Below are 25,412 nucleotides of genomic sequence, written 5' to 3'. Positions count from 1 at the left end.
GCATCAATTTTGCCCACAGAGTTGCTGTCAGAAAATACTCTAGGCTTGATTCGGAAAGTAGGACAAAGCTGGCTGGGAGCTTCTCCCCTAGTCACTGTCGCACAATTGTCAACATCTGAACTCATCGGGCAGTTACAACTGTGGCAATTAAAGGTGGTTGTGAGTCTGGGACATACAGCAGTGAAGGGATCAGAGAAGTTTGTCATCAATTTTCACACAAACATGCACCCACAAAGAGTAGAGACGACTGGATGAGATGAAGTGTGTGGCTGGTTAGGATCCCTGTGCTCCCTTTTGAAACTACTTCTCCATCGTTGCATACACCATTTTTCCTCCCCTATGACATGGCAGAAGTACAGTGCTATATTTTATAGTTAAACTATTATGAATTGTGTGTGTGCATGTGCACATGTGTATGTGCTTGCGTGTGTGTGTGTGTGTGTGTGTGTGTGTGTGTGTTTGCATGCTCTGTCCTCTCCCTTTCTAGCCATGTAGCTCCTACCCTCTGGCTGTAGGAATCTCCCAATCCTCCTCTGCCTCATTTTTCCTGTAGTGATGCTCTCCTTAGTAGATTTGTTATAGATTTGATCCTCACTCCCAGCCTGGTAGCTTTTGTTCCTCTCCTATTCAGACAATTTTATGTATGCTAATAAAATTTGGATATTTAACTGTTAGTTTTTACTTTAAAAACATTTCCATTCCTTGTAAAAATATTTAGCTCTTTTTCAAATATCCACTGAGAGTTTTCTATCTTTCTGGCCTAATTTATGTAAAATAACTGTCATGATTTGTATAAACTAATATTTCTTATTTTAGTTTTAATTTCAAGGTATTATATTTATGAAAATAATTTATGATATTTTAAATAGCAGAGGTTCTTAAGCAAACAAGTACTTCTAGTTTAATTGACATTTACTCCTTTTAATTTTTTTTCCTAAAAAGACTTATGTTCTAAATTTTTTCTTTCAAGATCTTTCAAATATAATATCTAACTACAAAAGACAATTAATGATTTTTCAGATTTCAGAGACAAATCCTGAATCTCAAATTTTTACTCCCTGTAGCAATATTTTCCATGGAAAACATGTTAAGCAATTCTCAGAACATCCAAATATTTCAGTTGCTTAGCAACTGCTAATGAATTTTCCACTAAAAAGATTTCAGACCAGGCCTCTAACATATCAAATATTCACATAGCCCTTGATACCTTTGTGAAATGTCCTTCTACTGTAGCATGAAAAAGTTATTGAAAATAATAAATATAACTACAGGTTACAGCTACAAAGAGGATAAAAAAGTAAGCAAAATAATTTTAGTTGCTGTTCCTGAACAAATGGCCTCTCTTTCTACTATTTCCTAGGAAGATGTAGAAAATTTAACAATCAAAAATTTTCACTCAGCTTTATTCATCAATATTTTAAATTTAAGTACATTATAAGGCTACTTCAAATAAATGTTGCAAAAAAAGTAAAGCAAAATTTTAATAGAAATGATTCTGACTTTGAGCATTAATACTTTACCCCACAGGTGATAAATAGATAGATTCAGATTTTTTATCATTAAATGTTAATACACTAAAGTTGCTGCTGGCTACATTTTCATCAGGCACACTTTTACACTTAGGAGTTTTACTTTTAATATTCAGTTTTGAAAAAGTGATATTTAATAAACTTTGAACTCCAAAAATAATGCAACCATTTATAATCTGGATGAGTTGCAAGAAGTACTTTTATATTTCTGGAAATGATTTTCCTAATGGAAAGATAAAGTAGTTTTCAATCTAGTCTCATGATCTCTAGACAAATAACATGATCTAACATCAATGTCTTCATCTGTAATACTTAAAATAGAATCTGCAAGAGGTTATCATTAACAAATAGCATTATCATCATAACACTTTATATAATCTAAACTAACATGTATATTATATTTATTTTAAAGTGCATACTATGTTGCTTTCATTTAATTACTACCTCATATAGTGGTGGACATTGGGCCAAGAATAATATATTGTTCCTATATATATTTAGCAAAATGTTAATTAATTTGTAACTGTGTATTCCAGAAAACCATGTCTCCTTTCTCTCCCCCTCCTTCCCTCTCCATTTCTTTTCCTCATCTCTACTTCTACCTATCTCTACCTTGACTTTTGTGTCATCTCTTTCTCCAACTGAAGGCATATTTTCTTACAACACTACAATTCTTAATTCAAGTAATATAAGTGCTTTAGGGTATCTTCAAAACTACCCTAATTTATTTAATGATAGCTGTGGCAGCTTTTCTGCCTTTGTATCAGCTCTTCTCAGTGCTGCAGAGGATATTTCTGAGGAACTCAGACTTATGCAGAAAGAGCTGACATGGAAACAAGTAATAACCATCCAGCATGACAGATATTAGCATAAGAAAAATGCATCCTCAAAATGATAAGAAATTTCAAAAAAGTATGAATTTGAATCTGACATGTGGTGCTGTAGTCAAGTTGTGCTTAAAAGACTAAGAGCGAAGTTACTAGTGAAAGAAATGAAAAATGCAAATCATAAGAAAAGAGCTTGATTTTTACCAGAGATGAACAAAAGCATGATTGTGAGGAAGAAGAAACAAGTCAGAGAAGATTTTAAAAGTAGTATAAATAGATTAGAAAACAAGTAGAATTTGTATCATTGATATTGTTTCATTGTGTTTATAAAATATTACTAGAGAAAAATAATTCATATTATAGAAAATGTATATGCATGACAAAAGACAGGCAGGGAAGAAAAACAGTACCAAAATACCCCAGGAAGGCATCAGGCCAATAGATGCATGCCACATGGCCGAAATAGTTACATTAATTCAGTTATTTATGAGGGAGATGAAAACCCCAAGAAATATTTAGAACTGCTGTCCTACATGAGAATTCCAGGAGCCACTTTTTGTTATGGCTTGTGTCTAAACATCCTCCCAAAACCTCATGTGGTCATAGATGGGGCTATTGGCTATGTCTTGATCTAGAATGTGTGAAACTAAGTTTAAAGATGTGGTGCTGAGATTGGTCCCTGGTGAAATGACAGGATTAAGCATGCTAGGATTAAGGCTGTGAATGCTACCTGCACCTTGGTGAGTATCCTGCATCAACTATAAAGGGCAGAGAAAGCATTGCTGCTCGTGCTTGCTACTTACCTACTACACTGCTTTCTGGCTTCTGTTTGCTGCTCCTGCACACCATGAACTGCTTCCCTTTGTGATGTCCCTCTGCCATGTCACCCTGCCTTGGAGACAGCTAACTATGACACGAAGCTTCTATAAATTGTGTGCTACAATCAACCTTTCCTTCTTTAACCTTGAGTATCCAGGTGACACTTTTTGTGTCAGCACTTCATACTGAGGTACTTTGTCTCAGTAATAAGAAAAGTTACTAAGCACCTCTACAGTGTCAGCTGAAGCAATCTCATGGTGTATTACTTGGATAGGAATTTGTGTTTTCAAGGTTAATGTATTTGTTGAGGCCAAGCACTGGTGACCTTTTTATTTTTTTATTTTTATTTTTATTTTTTTTTTGTAGAATAAGCTACTTTTCTTGGAGAACAAAAAGTACAAAATGTGTTAATATATCCTCTGCTCATGGGAGTATCTTGCAAAGATGAAATTAGTTATCTATCAGAATTTTACCAGGTAAGAATTCCAAATATCCTATAATGTTCCTTTTTTATATCCAAAGGTAGTATTAGAATACATAGAATCTACTGAGGAAAGAGTGTAGCGAGCAAGAGGAACATATTCCTGGACTGAGAAGTGGAATAAGTGCTGACAAAATATAGACTTTTTGCAACTCATAACAAATAGTTTAGTTTCTGTTAAAGAACAAAGTCAAAACAATTTAAATTTTGAAATATATAATTAGATTTTCTTTATTAAAGAATGACACTGGATTTTTGTAAAATGTAGAAATACACATTGGTAAACTAAGAATGTCATCCAGAGGAATAATTACAAGTCCAGTGTCACCACTGAAGAAGGAAAGATGAGAAAATTTGATGGGTCAGTGACTAAGCTACACAACTTCTAATGGCTGAATCTTGAAAACAGTCTAGTAAAAACCGAGGTTGATTTGCTCTCAGCAGAAAAACAATTGGACCAAAAAGTAATAGAATTGGACTAAAACAGAGACAGCCTTTGACTTGTTGACCCCATACACTGTAGCAAATCTGTTTTCTGTCTCATCTTGCAAAAAAGGCTATTTTTAACACTTCTATGTTCACAAAAATATTGAGACATTCACACTAAAATATTGAGACATGTATGCAAGAAATGTCTGCAAAAACATGCAGACATTTCCAATATAGTCCTTACCCCTACAAAGGCACAAGCTCGTCTAATACTAATTCCTCCACAGAAGTGGGACATTTATTAAATTGTTGAATGTATACTGACACTTTATCATCCAAAGAAAAACTTAATTTCTTATGATTTTTGCTTAAATATTAGGGGTTTTATCAATATTCTTTTCAGACCCATGATTCTCTTTGATCTTTCAAGTTAAGGCATCCAGTGGAATTTTCCTTTTAGCTTACATAAAGTACACTAGTGGATTTAATTATCATACTAGACTGTCTCCCAATTGTAAAAGAAGGAAATGTTCTTCAACTGAGGAATATTCTTTTAAAATGTTTTTCTTGAATGACCTCCAGGTGCAGACAGCTGCCGGCATTCCAACTCATGGGGTCAGTGATTTCCAGCATACAGGGAAGTTTTGGAACATTGCTCTTAACCGAGAAACACAGAAAACATTTGCTTGTGACAAAGCACAAGCAAAATACAACCTCAAACTTCCAGACTATCCAAAGCAAGCCTAGGAGACATGAACATAGAAGAATATGTAAGCCATAAACCTGAAATAAGTGAAATGTTAGCAACTGAAGTAAAGAAACAACACCAAGAAGTTAAAAGAATTCAGATCAGAAATAATCTCCCATATAAAAGAAAACAATGATAAATGCAATGAAAGAAATTCTGAATACATCTAAAGAAGACATAGTTAAAAATTAGAGGAGCAATGAAAAAGATCAAAACTTTGAATAAACACTGTAAGAAACAAACAGAATTCATGAAGCAGATTGAAAGAGATATACAGGAAGCAAAAAATTCCTTCAGAAGTGGGCAAAACCACCTCAGCGAAAGTGAAAATAGACTTTCAGACCTCAAAGCCAAGATTGCAGCCAGTGAGCAGGAAAGGAAAGGTCTTTTAAAAATAGCAAGGAATCAGAAAATAAGAATTCAACTGCTGCAAAATGATGCCAAGAACAACAACATAAGACTGATAGATATAAACAAAAAATAGGGTGACAACACAAATCATATCAATAGGCTATTTACAGAAATAATAACTAAAAATTTACCAAGCATGAAAATGGAAAGTGACATATAGGTCAGGGAAGCATAAAGAACTCCAAATAGCAATAAGTAAAATTAAAGCTACTCCCAGACATATAATAATCATTATCGCAGAAATTGAACATGAGAACAGAATATTAAAAGCTGTTAAAGAGAAAAGACAGGCCACCTATAAAGAAAAACCTACAGAAATCACATCAGACTTCTCAACACAAATAATGAAGTCAAGAAGAGCATATAGTGAAGTATTTCAGATCCAAAGGAAAACAAATTTTAACCCAGATTGATGTACCCTGAAAAACTCTCCTTCAAAATGGATGGAGAAATAAGATACTTCATGACAAAGAACAGCTGAAGAACTTCATGACCACCAAACTAACCCAGCAAAGGATACTGAAAGACACTCTAGATAGTCATAGGAAAAAACCACTAAGCAAGGAAAACAATTAAACACACTGGAAAGGTAAAGAATCAACAGCAGAAAGATAGCATGTCAAAAATAAACCAAAACATATGCACATTTTAACAATTAATGTACATCACCAATTAAAACAAACAGATTGGCAGAGTGAATCAAGAGACAACATCCAACCATATGCTATATAAAAGAAACCCATCTAACCCAAAAGGAAACTCATAGACTGAAAGTCAAAGGATAGAAAACAATACTACATGCATCAGAAACTCAAAAAATAAAAAGCAAGGGAAGCTATTCTATTTGCTGACAATGTGAACTTTAAACCAAGAATGAGCAAAAGAGATAAAGAAAGTCACTTCGTGCTAGTTAGGGGAAAACACCAAGAGAAAGAGATAACAATCCCAAATATCTATGCAGAAAATTTGGGAGCACCCAGATATACAAAACAAATATTAACAGAAATGAAAAATCAAGTAGGCAATAATACAATTATAACACAGTTCTTAACATGCCATTGACACAAAGGGACAGCTCAACTAGACAGAAAATGAGCAAACAACTACCAGAACTGAATCATACTTGTGAACAAATGAACTTGGTGGATGTCCACAGAGTGTGCCATGCAACAACATCAAAATATACATTCTTTTCAGCAGCACATGTGACATTCTCTAAAACAGACCATATTCTAGCCCACAGAACATGCTTAAGTAATCACCAAAATAGTTGAAATTATCCCATGCATGTTATCAGATCATAGTGCCATGAAAGTTCAAATTAATGTCAAAAGAAACGTCAAAATCCACACAAACACATGGAAATTTAATACGTTCCTGAGCAATCAGTGGGTCACAGAGGAAATTAAATAAGAAATCAAACAATATCCACAAGCAAATGAAAATATAAATACAACCTACTGGAACTTGTGGGATGCAATGAAAGCAGTCCTCAGAGGAAAATTTATTGCAGTGAATTCCCATAGGAATTCAGGAAAACAGAATGAACACAAATAAACTACCTAATTCTACACCTGAGACATCTAGAAAAAGAAGAACTAGTCAAGCAGAAATAAAAAAAAGGGTGGAAATTATAAAGATTGGAGAAAAAAATCAATACAGAGACTAAGACAGAGACTAAGAAAACAATATAAAGGATCAATGAATCAAAGAGATATTGTCTAAAAATAAATAAATAAAATTGACAAGCCCCTAGCCAACCTTATTTTAAAAAAGAAAGAAAAAACTTAAATGCATGCAATAAGGTATGAAAAGGGTGACATCACTACAGACCCTATGGAAATACAGAAGATCATAATACTTATTTGAAAAACCTCTATTCTCATAGGCTCGACAACACAGAAGAAATAAAAAGATTCCTTAGAAACATATGAATAACCAAATCTGAGTCATGAAGATGTAAAACTACTGAATAACCTAATTTCAATTAACAAAATTGTAAATGTAATTAAATCCTTACCAACAAAGAAAAGCCCAGATCCAGATGGATTCACTGAGGAATTCTACAAGAAATTCAAAGAAGACAATGCTGACACTCCTCAAACATTTCAGTGAAATTGAGAGGGAAGCAATTCTTCCAAGCTCATTCCTGGAAGCCAATATTATTCTAATACCAAAACCTGAGAAAGACCCCACCAAAAAAGAGAACTAAAGGCCAGTCTCCCTAATTAATATAGATGCAAAAATTCTCAGTAACATACTGACAAGTATAATGCAGCAAATCATCAAGAAGATTATACATCACAACCAAATGGGATTCATCCCAGGAATGGAGGGATGGTTCAACATACCCAAATCAATAAACATAATCTACCACATCAAAAGTCAAAAATAAGAATCTAACAATCATATCTATAGATGCAGAAAAACCTTGAGGTCCACCACTAACTCATGATGAGAACTTACAGAAAATTGGAATAAATAATCTTTACCTCAATATGTTATAAGCCCTCTATGACAAACCAACAGCCAGCATCATATTAAAGGTCCAAAATTTGAAAACTTTTACCCTAAAATCAGGAACAAGGCAAAGATGTCTATTATAACCTCCCCTATTCAATATAGTGCTGGAAATAATATCCAGAGGAATTAGCCAAGAAAGAAAAATAAAAGGAGTAGGATTAGGAAAGGAAGAAGTTAAACTATTATTGTTTACAAATGACAGATACTCTACAAAGAAAAGCCCCAAAACTCCATTTAAAGACTCCTAGGTATAATAAATAAATTCAGTAAATTAACTAGATACAAAGTCAACACTCAAACCTCAAAAGAATTCCTATACACAAACAACGAACTCACTGAGAGAGAAATAAGAGAAGCCACACCATAGCATCCAAAATATTAAATACTTAGGAATGAATCTAACAAAAGAAGCAAAGATTTATTCAGGGAAAATTATAATGTCTTGAAAAAGAAATCAAAGAGGACCTCAAAAAATGGAAAGACATCCCTTGTTCATGGATAGAAAGAACAAATATTGTGAAAATGGCCATTCCTCCAAAACTGTTATAGAGATTTAATGCAATCCCAATCAAAATACAAATAGCATACCTCACAGGTCTAGAGAAGTCATTCCTAAAATTCATATGGAACCAGAAGAGACCTAGAGTAGGAAGGGTAATACTAACCTTTCCTTGAAGTCACACTGCAAATCTCCTGTAACAAAATCAGCATGATAGTGGAATAAAAACACACCTGAAGATTAATGGAATAGATTAGAAGGTACAACAATAACTACAATCAAACTCAGCCACCTCATCTTTGATAAAGGTGCCATACACATTCACTGGAAGAAATGTAATCTCTTTAATAAATGATGCTAGAAAAAGTTGCTATCCATATGCCAAAAACTAAAACTAGATTCTTGCCTATCACCGTGTACTAAACTAAATGGATCAATGATCTAAATATTAAAATAGAAACACTAAATCTGTTGGAATACGAAGTAGGTAGAAAACTTGAAGACATAGGGGTAGGTAGAGAATATATGAACAAAAATTAAACAGCACAGGAAATACTTTCCAGAATCAATAACTGGGATCACATCCTATTAAAGAGTATTTGCATGTTGGAGGAAATCTCCAGTACAGCAAAAAGAAATCCCACAAGTTGGGAAAAATTATTAGTCAACTGCCCCTCAGACAAAGGATTTATGTCTAGAATATATAAAAAGTTGGAAAAAATCATCCCCTGAAATTCAAAGACCCAATACAAAAATGGGCATCTCAGATGAATACACAGTTCTCAGACAAAGAAACACAAAAGGCAAATAAATACATGAAAAAATGTTCATCATCATTAGTTATTAGAGAAATGCAAATTAAAACCACACTGAGATTGCATCTCACACCAGAAAGAATGACCAGGATAAAGAAAGATACCAACAACAAGTACTGAAGAAACTGTGGGGAAAACAGAACTCTTCTGCACTGTTGGTGGGACTGTAGACTGGTGCAGCCTCTGTGGAGTTCAGTGTCGAGTTTACTCAAAAAGCTGGGATTGGAAGTCAACAGTATTCTACTGCTGAGCATATTCCCAGAAGAACTGAAAACATTATATCACAGTGATATATGTGCACCCATGTTTATAGCAGTGCAATTTGTAATAGCCATATTTTGGAAACAACTTAAATCCCCATCAACTGAGGAATGGATAAAAAAAAAATGTGGTATTTTTATACAATCGAGTATTACTCACCTATAAAGAATGGTCATATTGAGATATTTGTAAATAAATGGATGCAACTTGAGTCTATATTCATAAGTGAAATAAATCAAGCTCACATGTGTAAATACCATTTTGTCTTCCTAGTGTAACAAATGGTAAGAGTACATAAGATACAAAATCCTCAATAAATACAGTGATAAATACAGGATAAGAATCTGCTCAAAAGGGAAAAATAATATCTCAGGGAAAAGGAGGAAAAAGAAAAAGTAAGGGAAAAGAAACAATATCTAAAATTGTACAAACACAATTAGGATACCAGATGATTGTGTTACAAAGTCCACAAGTTCTTGGAACAAAACAGCTAACAACCATAGGATTCAAACAATTTTGCATGTTAGTGTCTGGTGATCTGAAAAAACTCTTAAAGCGTATTATATAAAATTAGCCCTTGTTTTAAAGGCCTATATTATCATGGTTTTGGGCTCTTTGCTATTGTTACTTATTTGTCTTTTTTGTTTTGTGTATTTCTAATAATTTGTTTTGTTTTTCCCTGTAATACAGAAAGGATAGGTATGCATGTGAAAGCGTATACATGCATAGAACTGCTCCTAAACAATTTATGAGAATTGACTGTACTATGTGTGATGAAATGACTTGCTACTTTGAAGAAAAAGAGTTATTATGGTATCCATTGCTGATACCGTATCATCATGCTGTGAAATCCAGTAATGCTATTATTTTTTGTTCAGAGTGGCTTTAGCCTGTTTTATATTGCTTAATTTCCACATACATGAAGGTATGGACAGCTAATTTGAACAAGAACAAGAGACATTATGTCCGCCATTGTTGATTTTCCTATTGTCTGGCTTTGAAGGCCTCTAATGTTTTCATCACTCTGTTTTGATCAGTTTAATATTACTTTGTTTTGTATGAATTTGTTGTGTGGGAAGACATGGACAACTATTTGGAAGAAAACAAGATACATTATGGTAGCTATGGTAGATCTCCTGTTATCTTGTTTTGAAATCTGTCACTCACATTGTTTTATTCTGGTCTACTTTTATGTGTTTTATTATGTTTAGTTTTACCCATTTTAAAATAAAAAAAAATTAAAAAAAATAAAAATGTGTTTCTTCTGTGCTTAGGACACATATATTTGTAAATATTCTTCCCAATTTGTTTTCATAATATTACATCAACTATCATTATTATGCATGGATCTCTGATCACATTTTTTAAATAAATAGCAAAGTTTCCTTATTCACAGTTATGATTTTTTCTATAAAACAGTAGTTTGTTGAGATTTTATTATATATTATTAAATAAATATATTAGTGATTCATATTTATATGTCTCAACACTTGTATCAGTTGGTCCTTATTAAAAACATTAATGCAAACTATGCAAATACATAAGAATGTACAAGATTGACTGAAAATAGAGGCCCATGCAGTCAGTTGTGGAAAGAGGGCCTGTCTGTATTCTTCAGATCACAAGGATTCAATCAAAAGCCTGGACTCACCGTAGTGTCCTGTGCAAGTTCGCATCAAGAGATTAAAAGATCTGTAACAAAAGGCTCAATGGTCTTAGCTAGAGGCTTAAAAATCTATGCTGGAAACCAGAAAACCACATTCAGGATCAAAGTCAAGGCCAGAGCTCCTTTGAAGATGCACAAGTGAGCCTTCCTTCTTTATTTTCTCTTTCTATCATTTGGTCAGCAAGCCATCCTAAGGTGGGTTTTCTGTTTTCAGGAAATCTGATTATCTGCATTCAGATCTATGCTGATCCAATTTAGTTGGGCATTTCTCATTCAAGTTGATGCAGTCAGCTAACTATCACAATACTATACTCAGAAAACTATGTACTTTTGTAGGAATAAAAGTTAGGTGAATGCCTGTAGGAAACAAATGCAGGCAAAAGCATCAAAAGTAGACCAATGAATATAGATATCTGTCTATGATTAGGCATATTTATAATTTTTCCTATAAAGCATTATTTTTAGTAAGATTTCATTGTACATTATTAAAGAAAATAATTATTTACTCATGTTTAGATCTACATTGAGGCTTTTTTAGGTCTATGTTGTGTTTTATAACAATGTTTTATTCTTGGAAATAAAACTGTGGCTTGAAATTTCTACAGATAACAAAAAACTTATGTTTTCAAAATTGTCTATTTTTCTGAAGCCTTCTACCTCCTAGCCAAAGTGCCTAAAATGTCTACTGTGGAAGTTTAAATGACATATTCAACATTTTCATTAAAATCATTAATTTCTCTACCTCCCTGTTTCCTTTACATCATCTCATTCTCTTCCTTATTAATCTATGACCATTCTTATCTTTGCAGATATTTTTTTAAAAGTTGTCAATTTCTCTCTAACTGCTACACTAATCACTTTTTAAAATGCATGTGACACATACATCTTCCAAAATACATTGTTATGATTTGGATCTAAAATATCATTCCCACATCTCATATGTTCAGAGGTTGGACATTTGGAAGGTGACTTGAGCATAGAGGTGCTGTATTATCAGTGGACCATCAATTGATTATTTCATAGCTGTATAATCTGTTAGAAAGTAATGCCTCATTGAAACAGGGTGTTCTATATGGGCAGGAGCTGAAAAGGTGTATTTTTGTCCCTGGCTTCTTCTTCTTTCAATTTCATGACCTCCATGTGTTGGACAGTTTCATCCCCATGACTTTCTGCATGTTGCTTCTGCCTTGAAATTAACCAACTCTGAGTCAATATAACTTTCTCTCTTCCTTTAATTTGTGAGTGTAGAATATTTTTGCCAGGACAGGAACATGACTAATACAGTAAGTTATTACAAGATAAGTGGTATCCTTGTTAGGACTACTCTTTAACATGTGATTCAGAAGATTTTGGAATTCAATTGTGACAGGTGTTTAGTAAGTTTTTACAACATGAGCCACAGGAGTATTATAAAACTATAAAGAGAATCTGCTAAGTGATTTGGTTATAGTACAGAAACTCAAAATGTTAGTAGAACCTGGACAGTTAAGGTTAGGCTCAGGATGTTCCAATTAAGAACAAGGACTAGAAGGCATGTGTATTTCATGCTGCAAAAGAATTTCTCCATGTTTGTGGATCAGACTGAAACTTTGTATCAGACTGAATTCAATGATGGTAGACTAATTAAAGTGACAGAAGACTGGGAGCTTTCCCATGTGCAGAGCTGAAAGCATAAGTACCCTAAACAGGAGTGCTCCAAGGGCACAGAACACTGGAGAAATGCTTGAGGTGAACAGGTATTCCAGCCCCAAGAACACGGGGCATAAAAAGTGAGCTAGTTAAGCAAAAGAGCATGGTATAACAAGTGTATAAATAAATGTGTTGTGGTATTTGTGTAGTCTCCTCCTCCCACCAAGAGAAAGTTTCCACATTACCCCAGCATTCAGTCTCTCTCTTTATTTTCCTTGTCCTCTCATCATTCTTCCTCCTGGGAACTTAGGTCTCACAAATGATGACATCAAAGAAAATTTTAAGGTAGCCCAACACTGAAGCTATTGTATGGGTATTCGTGGCTGTTTTTAGACAGATTTATAATGATAATCAGGAAGAAAAACATAGCAAAAAGAAGTATTTATGGTTTACTCAGTAGTTAAACAAGTGAAACAATCACAGAATCTTTTTATTACCTTTAAGAAAATAAAACCAAACAAAGCAGAATAAAGCCAATCAGAACAAAACAATGAAAACAATGCAATACTTCAAAACAAGATAGTAGGAAATCAATAATGGCTACCTAATGTATCTTGTTATCTTCAAAATATCTGCTATACCAACAGACATAATAAAATCAAAGAAAACAAATCAGGGTAAAACCTAATGAAACAAAACAATGAAACTTATACAGGACTTCAAAGCAAGATGATAGGCGGTTAACAATAGCTATCATAATGCTTATTATTCTCAAAATATCTGTGTAGACAATCAAACACAAGTATGTAAAATTAACCAAACAGTTCAAAAACTAAGTTGTTACTTTATTTCAGCTGTTATATTCCAGAAATTTCTGGTGTGTTATTTCTAATTTCTTCTGTCTACATCTCCTGAACTTGGTCTGTGTAGGCTCAGGTCTGAGATTGTATTTTGCTCCTTTGTCTTGAAATTTTCCTGTGTTCCTCTAAATAAACCCATTGCTGCATCCCATGTGCTTCCTGTATTGACTGCAAGTTCTTTGGTGTAGTGGATTGGACTGGGCACCTGGGTTCCTCTGATCTCTGTTTCCTGGAGTGCTGGAGAGCCAATGGTTTACTGATGCTCCCCAACACGTGCTGGGCCCTTCGGATGTGGCCACCACTTTGGGCTTGCTCTAGGCTTGATGTATCTCTTAGGTTGCTGACATATGGCTTCAGCGTGTGGTTTCTCTTATGGTCCATTTCTGGGCTCACTGGGTGTACTCATGCTGCTGACATGTTGCCTCAGTTTACAGCTTCTTCTCTGGGCCACACTGAGCTTGCTGTATCTCTCTGGGCCATTGGTACATATCTTCAGGGCATGGCTTCCTCTTTTTGAGTCTATTTCTTCACAGATTTGTTTCACCTCTAATATTTATTTGCTAATTTTCTATTTGATCTGTCTCTCTGTGACAATGAGGTACTGAGAGCTCTTGTCACAATTGTGTTATTGCTTATTCATTTTTCCATGTTTACCAATAACTACCTATATTGTATAGTTGAACACTCCTATATTAGATGCATGAAAATTTTGATTGTTAAGGCATTTGTGCTGTCCCCAGATTTCTCATTGACCATAATCAATCTTGTTTTATTCTTCTTTGCTTCATCTTGTAGTTGGTGGATTGATTTATCATGGTCTCTTGTGTTTTTTTTTTTTGTTTGTTTGTTTGTTTTGTTTTTTTTTTTGAGACATCTTGTTTTCATGATCATCAGCTGTAATTCTGTCTTCAACATTTGAAATTCTGTCATTTCCTTTATTCAGCCTGTTGCATATACGTTAAGTGGAGGTTTTAATCTCTATTTGGATCTGTTTCATGGATTGCATTTCTCTCTTATGTTGGATATTTTTGTTTTCACCTTCTCTAAGCTCAACTATATTTTATTGTGTCTTCTCTAATATCTTTGATTTTAAACATCATTTTTTCTGTATCTGAGAGATCATTTTCTCTGTAGACTTTTCCACTTGATTTTTCACTACTGTTGTTATCATTTCAGAAAGCTGTAGTGTTTGACTTCCAATTTCATCCACTTTGTTGAGTTCCGGGGCTCTCCTAGATCTATTGAGGGTTTGAGGTCACACCCCACCTCTGCACCTACCCATTCTCTACCTTCTTTTTTTTTTTTTTTTTAATTTCGCTTTGTATGTTGATGCCTGCCAATCTACCATTATATATAGCTCTACAACTATCATGGAGGCCTCTCTTGAGGAGAAAAAATGTCCATTCCTGAATGTTGTATACAAAATGTAGTTGGTTCTTTATAGCTCTCACAAGAATATACATTCTCCTGGTGTTCACATTTCTGCAATAATGTTCATGCTGCATCCCAATGATGCCCTGTATGGATTTGATCTTAGCCTCTGGATGTAAGCATTTGGAATGTCCTTCTGTTAGTGGAGTTCTCTAGAGACCAACTCCTGTCTCCTTGCTTGTGCTCCAGACACTTCCATGTTACTGGCCTCCAAAAGTCTGTGTTCATCTGGGCAAGAGGCTATTTCCCTGGGTCTTGGAGTTCCTGTCAGTCTTATGATCTTCCAGGCATCCCTGCCTTTGGAAGTGGTGAACACACTGTCTTTATAATGAAGAGGCAAAGAGCATAAACTCAATATGTTCCAGTTTGCCCTAATTCTGGAATGCATTATAGGAGACTTAGACCATAAACTCACTGTCTTCTAGCCAGCTTACCCCCCAAGATATAATGGGAGCTCATAAAGCAAAAGCTCACCATCTTCTAGCTGATCTCAGCATCAGGGATGCCTAATCACAGGATCTTATATTGCAATCTTAACTATTAATATCTATGTGACTCAGTAATTATACAATAATGCATAAGTTACGGTATAGCTACAAAAATGATAATACTGGCTACATGATTCCAAGAGAAAGAACTAAAAGACAATACAAAGAATCTATAATGATAGGAAAAGTTACCACAAAATTGGAAGATAAGACTGAAGGCAAGGCAGAATTTCTCCAGGAGGTCCAGTGATTCTGAAAAGTAGATTTGGATCAGATCTTAAATATGGATGTCAGACAGTACAAGACATAGAACTGACATAGAGCTGAACTTACCAGACATAGAGCTGAACTTTAGCCAGGGACCAGGAAGCCTCAATTAATGACCTTTCAACATCATGATGCTTTCATCAAGTGTTCTCTTAATTGTGGTGCCTCTCCTCTGCACTCCAATAATAGGCATTGACTCCTTTTTATGATGAAAGGGTTGAATAATTTGTTAGTCTGTCGAGTCAGATAAGCTTGTGAATTTGTTTTTCTTGTAATATAATTTGGTCACTTGTCCATGTGTTGCTGACTTAATTTGATAAGTTTAAAGGTGGTAATTTTAGAGTAGAAACACAAATTGATTTATTACTTTATGACTTATGATAATGCTGGGAAACTAGTAGTACAAACTGGTAGTTTTTTTATCAACAATTTTTGTGTACCAAAATCTCAACATTTTCACTCAAAATGGAGCAAGCTGGTAGTTTTCAAAGTTGATTCACTTAGGACAAAGCATAGCCTGAAAACCACTATTGTGTCCAACCTGGAGTAACTCACAGCAAGGCAAGGGCCTTCAAAATTGGGGCTAAGGATCTTGAAGCTTTCAAGGTACTAGTCATTAAAAAGAAGACAAATAGTTTGAAGCAAGGCAATTACATGATATATTTTGTAGGATTTTTAGAAATACCACTTGATTTTTAAAATATTCTTTTAATTATATTTTATTGTTCATTTTATCATAAATGAGAATAGATTTCTATCAAGTTTTTTTTCTTTCTTTCATGATCTTTTTAAATCAACATAGTAGGAGTTTAAGATCTTCTCTCTCAGCAGTCAAGAAACCTCCCAGGTTCCAGTCACACTGGACCAGCCCCTGCATGTCTTGGTCCTGCCTGCGCCACATCCAGTGACCTTCTTTCAATCTGGGGAAATGGGTGGCAGGAGATGAGTGTCTGGGCACCGTCCTAAGTCCCAGGAGTTTAAGGTCATCTCTCCTAGTGGTCAAGGAACTTGCCAACATTCTGCCACACTGCACTGGCCCCTCTTGGGCCTGCCTGCGCCACTCGTAGTGACCCTGCCTCAATCTGGGGAACTGGGCAGCAAGAGGTGAGTGTCTGCACACAATCTAGAGTCCCAGAAGTTTAAGATCATCATGTCTGGTGGTCAAGGAACTGCCCAGCTTCCTGTCACACTTGGCCAGCTCCACAATATTCAGGGCTGCCTGGGCAATGCAGCAAACTTCTCTAAATTCAGGGAAATGGGAAGCCAGAGTCTCAGGTGCTGAGTGCGTAGAAGATAATTTCCAAAAGGCCCAGATGAAGCCATGGAGCAATGCGTGAAACACATAAATATAGGAAAATGTCAAAATGAAAGACCAAAAGGCAATCTCAAACTCCTGCCAATTCCAAGAAAGCTAAGGAGCTATGTATATAGACAAAATATATGTAATACTCCTGAAATACCTGAAATAATATCAACTGAAATAAAGAAGCCACTCTGGGAAGCCTTAAAGGAATTCAAACAAGAAATAATCTTCCAAGTAAAAGAAGAAATGATAAAATTAATGAAAGAGATGCTGAACACATCTAAAGAAGACAGAGTTAAAAATTAGAGAACAAAACAAAAAGATAGACCCCCTGGATAAACAATATAAGAAACAAACAGAATACATGAAGCAGATTCAAAAAGATATACAGGAAATCAAAAATTCCATTGAAATTGTAAAAACCACCTCAATGAAAGTGAAGATAGAATTTCAGACCTCAAAGACAAGACTGAGGCTAGTGAGCAGGAAATGAAAGATCTCTTAAAATAAAACAAGAAATCAAGAAATAGCAATTCAACTGCTGCAAAATGACACAAAGAAAAACAAAATAAGATTGATATGGAAAAATGAAAAAGAAGGGGACAACATAAAGGATATCAAGAGGCTATTTACAGAAATAATAAGGTGAAAATTTCCCAACCATGTGAATGGAAACTGACATATAGATTAGTGAAGCATATAGAACTCCAAATAGCCATAACCAAAATAAAACTACACAGATATATAATAACACCATCTCAGAAATCCAGCATAAGAATAGAATATTAAAAGCTGTTAAAGAGAAAAGACAGGAAACTTATAAAGGAAAATCTATCTTAATCACAGCAGACTTCTCAGCATATACCATAAAGTCAAGAAGAGCATGGAGTGAAGTATTTCAGATACTAAAGGAAAATGATTTCCAACCTAGACTGATGTACCTTGCAAAACTGTCCTTCAAAATGGATGGAGAAATAAGATACTTCCATGACAAAGAACAGCTGAAGAACTTCATGATCACCACACCAACCCTGCAAAGCATACTGAAAGACAGTTTAGATACACTTTGGAAAAAACCACTAGCCAAGCAAACCATTAAACGCAATGGAAAGATAAAGATGCAGCAGCAGAAAGATAAAATGTTAACAATAAACCAATATATAACAGTTATAATCATTAATGTCAATGGTCTCAATTCTCCAATTAAAAGAAACAGACTGTCAGAATAGATCAAGAAACAACATCCAACCATATGCTGTTTACAAAAAACCCATCTAACCCAAAAGAAAACTTACAGACCGAGTCAAAGGATGAAAAACAATACTTCCATGCAAAAGGAACCCCCCAAAAAGCAGGAGTAGCTACGTTGTTTGCAGACAATTTGAACTTTCAAACCAAGACTAATCAGAAGAGATAAAGAAGGTCATTACATACTGGTTAGGGGAAAACTTCAAAAGGAAGAGATAACAATCTTAAATATAGATGCACCAAATTCCAGAAAACTCAGTTATACAAAGCAAGTACTAATGGAAATGAAAAATCAAATAAGCAATAACACAATTATAACAAGAGACTTTAACACAGGATTGACACCAATGGACAGATCAACCAGACATAAAATCAGCAAAGAAATAACAGAACTGAATCACACCTGTGAACAAATGGACTTGATAGACATTTACAGAGGGTTCTATCCAATAACATTGAAAATAAACATTCTTCTCAGCAGTACATGGGGCGTTCTCTAAAATACACCATATACTACCTACAAAACATACTTAAATAAATGCAAAAGTGTTGAAATTTTTCCATGATTGTTATTGAATCATAGCACCATAAAATTAGAAATTATGATAAAAGAAACTGCAAAAATCCCACAAACACATGGGAATTGAATAACACACTTGAGCAATCAATGGGTCACAGGGGAAATTAAAAAAGAAATTATACAATACCTGCAAGCAAACAAAAATACAAATACAATTTACCAGAATCTGTGGGATGCAATGAAAGCAGTCCTCAGAGGAAAATTCATTGCACTGAGTTCCCAAATCAGGAAACCAAACAAATAAAAATAAAAAACCTGATGCTATACCTCAAACATCTAGAAAAAGAAGAGCAAGTCAAGCCCAAAGCCAAAAGAAGGGAGGCAATGATAAAAATCAGAACAAAAATTAATTCAATAGAGACTAAAAACAATCCAAAGAATCAAGGAATCAAAGAGTTGGTTCTTTGAAAAAATAAGTAAAATTGATAAGCCCCTAGCCAACCTTATTTTTAAAAAGGGAAGAAAAAGCTCAAATTCATGCAATAAGGAATGAAAAAGATGAAATAACTATAGAGTCTGTGGAAATACAGATCATCAGCGCCTATTTTGAAAGCTTGCTCTCATAGTTTTGATAATACAGAAGAAATGGACAGATTCTTACAAACATATGAAATACCAAAGCTAGGTCAAGAAGATATAAAACTTTGGAATAACTCAATTTCTATTACTGAACTTGAAAATGCAACTAAGTCCTTACTTACAAAGAAGAGTCCAAGCCCACATGGATTCACTGCAGAATTTTACAAGAAATACAAAGAAGACTTCATGCTGACAGTCCTCAAATTCTTCAATGAAAATGAAAGGGAAACAATCCTTTGTAAATCATTCCGGAAAGCAAATATTACTCTAATACCAAAGACTCAACTAAAAAATAGAGCTACAGGCCAATTTCCTTAATGAACACAGATGCAAAAATCTTCAATAAAATATTGGCAAGTGGGATGTAGCAAATCATCAAGAAGATTATACACAATGACCAAGTGGGATTCATCCCAGGCATGCAGGAATCATTCAACATATTTAAATCAATATATGTAATCTACCATATCAATAAAGCCAAAAATAAGAATCACATGACCATTTCTATAGATACAGAAAAAGCTTTTGATAAGGTCCAACATTCATTCATGATAATAATCTTACAGAAAATTGGAATAAATGATATTTACCTCAATATGATAAAGGCCTTCTATGACAAACCAACAGCCAGTATCATATTAAATAGCCAGAAACTGAAGTCTTTATCTTAAAATCAGGCACAAGACAAGGATATCCCTTATCATGGTTCCCATTCAATATAGTACTGGAAATATTAGCCAGAGTAATTACACAAGAGAGAGAAATAAAAAGGATAAAGATAGGAAAAGAGGATGTTAAATTATCATTATTTACAGTTTGACATGATACTCTACATAGAAGACCCCCAAAGCTCCATTGAATGTTTCCTAGACATAATAAATAAATTGAGCAATGTAAATCAATGCTTAAAAATCAATAGCATTCCTATACACTAGGAACAAAATAACTGAGAGAGAAATAAAACAAGTCACACCCTTCACACTAGCATCAAAAAAATCAAAAAAGTTAGGAATTAATCTCATGAAAGAAGTGAGAGAGCTATATATGGAAAATTATAACACACTGAAAAAAATAAATCAAAAAGGATCTCAGAAATTGGGAAGACATCACTTGCTCATTGATAGGAAGAATAATTATTGTGAAAATGGACATTCTCCCAAAACTGTTATACAGATTCAATGCAATCCCAATAAAAAATATCATCCATATACCTCATAGATCTAGAGAAATCACTCTTAAAATTCATCTGGAACCAGAAGAGACCTAGAATAGCAAAGGCAATTCTAAGCAGCAAAGGCAATGCAGGAAGTATCACAACCCCTGACTTGTTATACTACAAGACATGTGTAGTAAGATCAACTACAAACAAACTCAACCACCTTATCTTTGATAAAGGGCCAATTATGTTCACTGGAAGAATGATAGTGTCTTTAATAAATGGTGCTGGAAAAACTGGCTTTCTATATGCTGAAAATTAAAACTCGACCCATGCCTATCAGCATGTACTAAATTAAAATCTAAATGGATCAAAAATATGAGTACTAGAACAGAGACACTAAATCTTTTGGAAGACAAATTAGGTAAAAATCCTGAAAACCTAGGGGTAGGTAAAGAACTCAAACCACATAGGAAATGCTTCCCAGAATCAATAACTGGGATCACTTCTTATTAAAAAGTTATTGTACATCAAAAGAAATCTCCAATATAGTGAAAAGAAAACCCAAATACTGGGAAAAAAATCTTAGTGAACTGTCCCTCAGACAAAGGACTTCTATCTAAAATATATAAATAATTTAAAAACATGAGACCCTGAAATTCAAAGAGCCAATCGAAAAATGGGCATTTGAGATGCATGCACAAATCTCAGATGAAGAAATATAAATTGCAAATAAATACATGAAAAAAATTTACAACATCATTACTCATTAGAGAAATGCAATTTAAATCCACTCTGTGATTCCATCTCACTCCTGAAAGAATGGCCAGGATCTCTTGATTTCTGAATCTACCAACTACAAATGCTGGAGAGGCTGCTGGGAAAAAAGGAACTGCACTGTTGGTGGGAGTGTAGACTGGTGCAACCACTGTGGAGGTCAGTCTGGAGATTTATCAAAAACCTGGATTTGGAAGTCGCATTTGTTCCAGGTATTCCACTTCTAGGCATATTCCCAGAAGAACTGAAAACGTCATACCACAGTGATATATGTGCACCATGTTTAAATCAGCACAATTTGTAATAGCCAGATCTTGGAAACAACCTAGATGTCCCTCAACTGAGGAATGCATAAAAAAGTTGTATTTTTGTACAATAGAGAACTACTCAGTTATAAAGAATGATCAAATTGAGATATTTATAAATAAATGGATGCACTTTAAGACCATACTTGTAAGTGAAATAAATCAAACTATATGGTATAAATACCATATAGTGTCCTTCGTGTAAGAAATGGTAAGAATACATAAGATATATGGTAATCATGATTCCCCATTATATATCTTTGAAGCCTTATAATGTTTACATTCAATAGTTGGAATGGTTTTATTCTGGGTTGTTTAATTTTATTGTCCATGATGGTATGAACAGCTATTTTGAAGAAAACACGACAATATAATAGTTAGTGCTGATTTAGTATCATCTATTTTAAAGTCCCACCATGCTTTTGTTCTTCTTTCTCCATTGGTTTCATCATGTTGTATCTTATTGAAATTTATTATGGGTGATAGTATAAACAAAACTTTTTATGGACAAGGAGATAATATAGTAACCATTGTTCATTTTCTGTTAGTTGGTTCTGAATACCCTGTAATAATTTCATTCTCTTGAATGGTTTTATACTATTTTGTTATGTTTGATACTGTAGTGTATGAAGGTACACTCAAAGATTTCAAGGAAAGAGACACTATGGTAACTACTGTTATGTCACGTTGTCATGTGGTGAAACACTATGTTGCTTAAATTGTTCTGTTCTTAAAAAAATTAACATACTGATTTTTTAAAAAATTAACCTCAGTGTAAACACTATTTGACCATTACATTTTTTGTAGAATAGATTTTATTTGTTAATACTTATCAAAGAATATTACTTCATATTAATGAAGGAAATTATTTTTCTTAAATGTAATTATTGTCCAGGTTTTATGTCAAGATAATGCAAAGCAATAATTAGTAAATGCATTGCCTTTCAGTCTTTGTTGTTAGTATATTTCTACAAGTATGATGCTATATTTTCTTTAAATATTTCGTGTAATTGACCAGTAAGATTTATTACTTTCTTTATAGGGAGATTCATATTAAAAATCTAATTTCTTTAAAACTTTGGAATATGCTGTTTCTATTTCTTTTTTAACCAAATTTAAAATTATGTATATATTTCCTGTAAGGTGCTGAACTTATTGCTATAAAATTATTCATATTTTTCCTTTATGATATAAATGGGCACAAAATATTTACTAGTGCCATTTTTCTCTGTAACAGTGATGTTTTTCTCCTTTTAAAGCCCTCCATAAACTTAGGGGTTTATCTAATGTATGAATTTTTCCATGGAAACAACTTTGAGTTCTTTAATTCTGGTTGTCTCTCCTAATATATTGATTATCTGCCCTTTATTTATTGCTTTTTATTCTTTAATTTTATTTTCTTTATTTAGCAAATTATGATGAAAATTTTAAAAATCAATTATAGAGAGATCTATCTTTCTAGTATATGCATCAAATGGACTAGGTTTCCTCTAAATATTAAGGAAGATGTATTCCCTGCATTTAAGTTTTATATGTTTAATTAAAATATTTATACTCTGACTTTCTTCTTTTATTCATATGTAACCTAAAAGTTATATCCTTCAGTTTCTAAGTATTTAATCATATTTATACTTAATTTGATATTTATTTCTAATTGCTATTTGGATAAAAACATTATTTTAAATACTTTTAAATATTGAAATATACATATACATAACGATATACATATAACAATTCTACATGCATTTGAACATTCTTAAACACAAAACTCACTTGGTTTCCCACCCATCCGAGGTTATCATTCTTGTCTCAGTTCACTCACAAAACACCTACACAGATCATTTCAAGTCTTCCGTACTCTTCTCAAAGCTATAAACACTTTAACCTATTTTTCACAGAAAATCACATCACTTTTCCTTGTCAAAAAATAGAGACTCTAAACAGGAATGTTGTCACTTTCTGATACCAAATATAGAAACCTATTTCCTTTTCACCTGATAAAGCAGTGGAGTTTTTCTTCCCATCAGAGGCTAATCCCTTGGCTGGGAAGTTACTCTCTCTTTCATAAACCTAACCTCAGAATTTGTCCCTTACATCTCATACCTTTTAAACCTGTACTTCTCAAATAGTTCTCACAAATTGTTATTAAACTTGATATATTGGGGAAAGTAGAGAACAAGAAAACCTTTTTCTTATTCTTTCACTTTCTTGTTGCCTTCAGACTTATTTCCTCTCTCACAAGGAAAATTTCTCAATATGCTTCTCATGATTCTTTATTTCATTTCCCTACTTTCTCTTCATGCCTTACCATGTAGCATCTTTGAAATCCTTAATTAAGTAAGTTATTTAGTAAGTTAGGTAGAACTACTTATCTTTCATCAACATGTAGCACTGACTTTCAAGAAAAAAAAAACAATTTGAGACTATTAAAAAACCAACTACTGATAATAATAATATGCACATAACAGAATGTACTTTTCCATGTGATCCAATAGTTATGCTATGTGATCCTTTAGACATTGGCCAGACCTCATCAAAGACTGAATGAAGAATTTTATATTTTGTTCTTTATCACAAAGACTTAATAAGAGATGACTATGTTTTTAAAACACTACAGGGAAGAAAATGACTGCATACTCAAGAAAACAAGAAACAACATAAACAAACCAACAGTTCATAAGAGAGAACAGGAATATGAGAAATCCTTTTACATGCTTCATAGTTTTGACAGACAATGCCTTTATAAACTGAGATATAACATTTCTAGGATAAAATTGTGTTAATATTTGACAATAAGCTTTCTTTGCAAAGTTATTGGTAACACTGCTATTATAAATGTGTAACTTTTCCGTAACTCTTATTTTGGACTAGTGTATATAAGGCTGTGCTAGGAATATGATGTAGTTTTTATTCTGTGGCTTAAAATATCCTTATAGGTCATAAGGAAAGTTAATTTCTGATGTGACATAATCCTTAGTAAAAAGGATACTGTACATTAAAATTTCTATAGGCAAATCTTTTTAAGTTCTTGATTATAATTTTTCTTGCTTTGAGGTATACAAATAAATATCCATAATAGAAATCATTAGAAATCCAAACCCATTTTAAAATAGCTTACATTAAATTTTGTTAGGGTCCCCTAATTATTTGCATTAGGACTAGGTTTTTTATATTATTAGACCTATATTATGGTAGTTTGTCAAGTTAGAATTAATGATGAAGATAATGATTTGGCTCTGTTTTCTTTAACCAGATTAGTCATTCTGAACAAGCTAGATTTGAGGCAAATAGAAAATAAAATTAAGATTTTTTGTTATGATTTGTGCTTATTTTTCCTTAAGTAATACAAATTCTGAAGACATTTTTTCAGAGGAGGTGTGCCAGGGGCTCCCAGATGATTGGGAAATTCAGGTTGTGAGATGTAGAATTGACATTATAAAGTGAGGTGGGAGATACATTAACTTAATCTTTATATTTAAAATTTGGATAGGATAAAAATTAGAACCATGTATTCATACATCTATACAAAATTATATCACTATATTTTTAAAATAATTGCCTTTGTAATCTCCCAAAATATTTGAAGTCCTACTGAAAATTTACAAAAAATACAGTAGAACCACCCCTGTAAATGAAAGCTAAGAATTATAATTCAGAGAAAAAATGTTTCATAGATGTGCATTATTGTGAAGGACATAGAAAAAGTTTTACCTGGAGATAAAATAGAAAGAAAATGTATTTCTAATAAGTGATTAAGAAGCTATGAATAAGTTTTTATGTT

This window comes from Cavia porcellus, unplaced genomic scaffold (assembly GCF_034190915.1).
Source record: "Cavia porcellus strain 051 isolate PalLab524CR breed Dunkin Hartley unplaced genomic scaffold, mCavPor4.1 scaffold_20, whole genome shotgun sequence".
NCBI classification, from domain to species: Eukaryota; Metazoa; Chordata; class Mammalia; order Rodentia; family Caviidae; genus Cavia; species Cavia porcellus.
Note: the sequence above shows the minus strand (reverse complement) of the source record.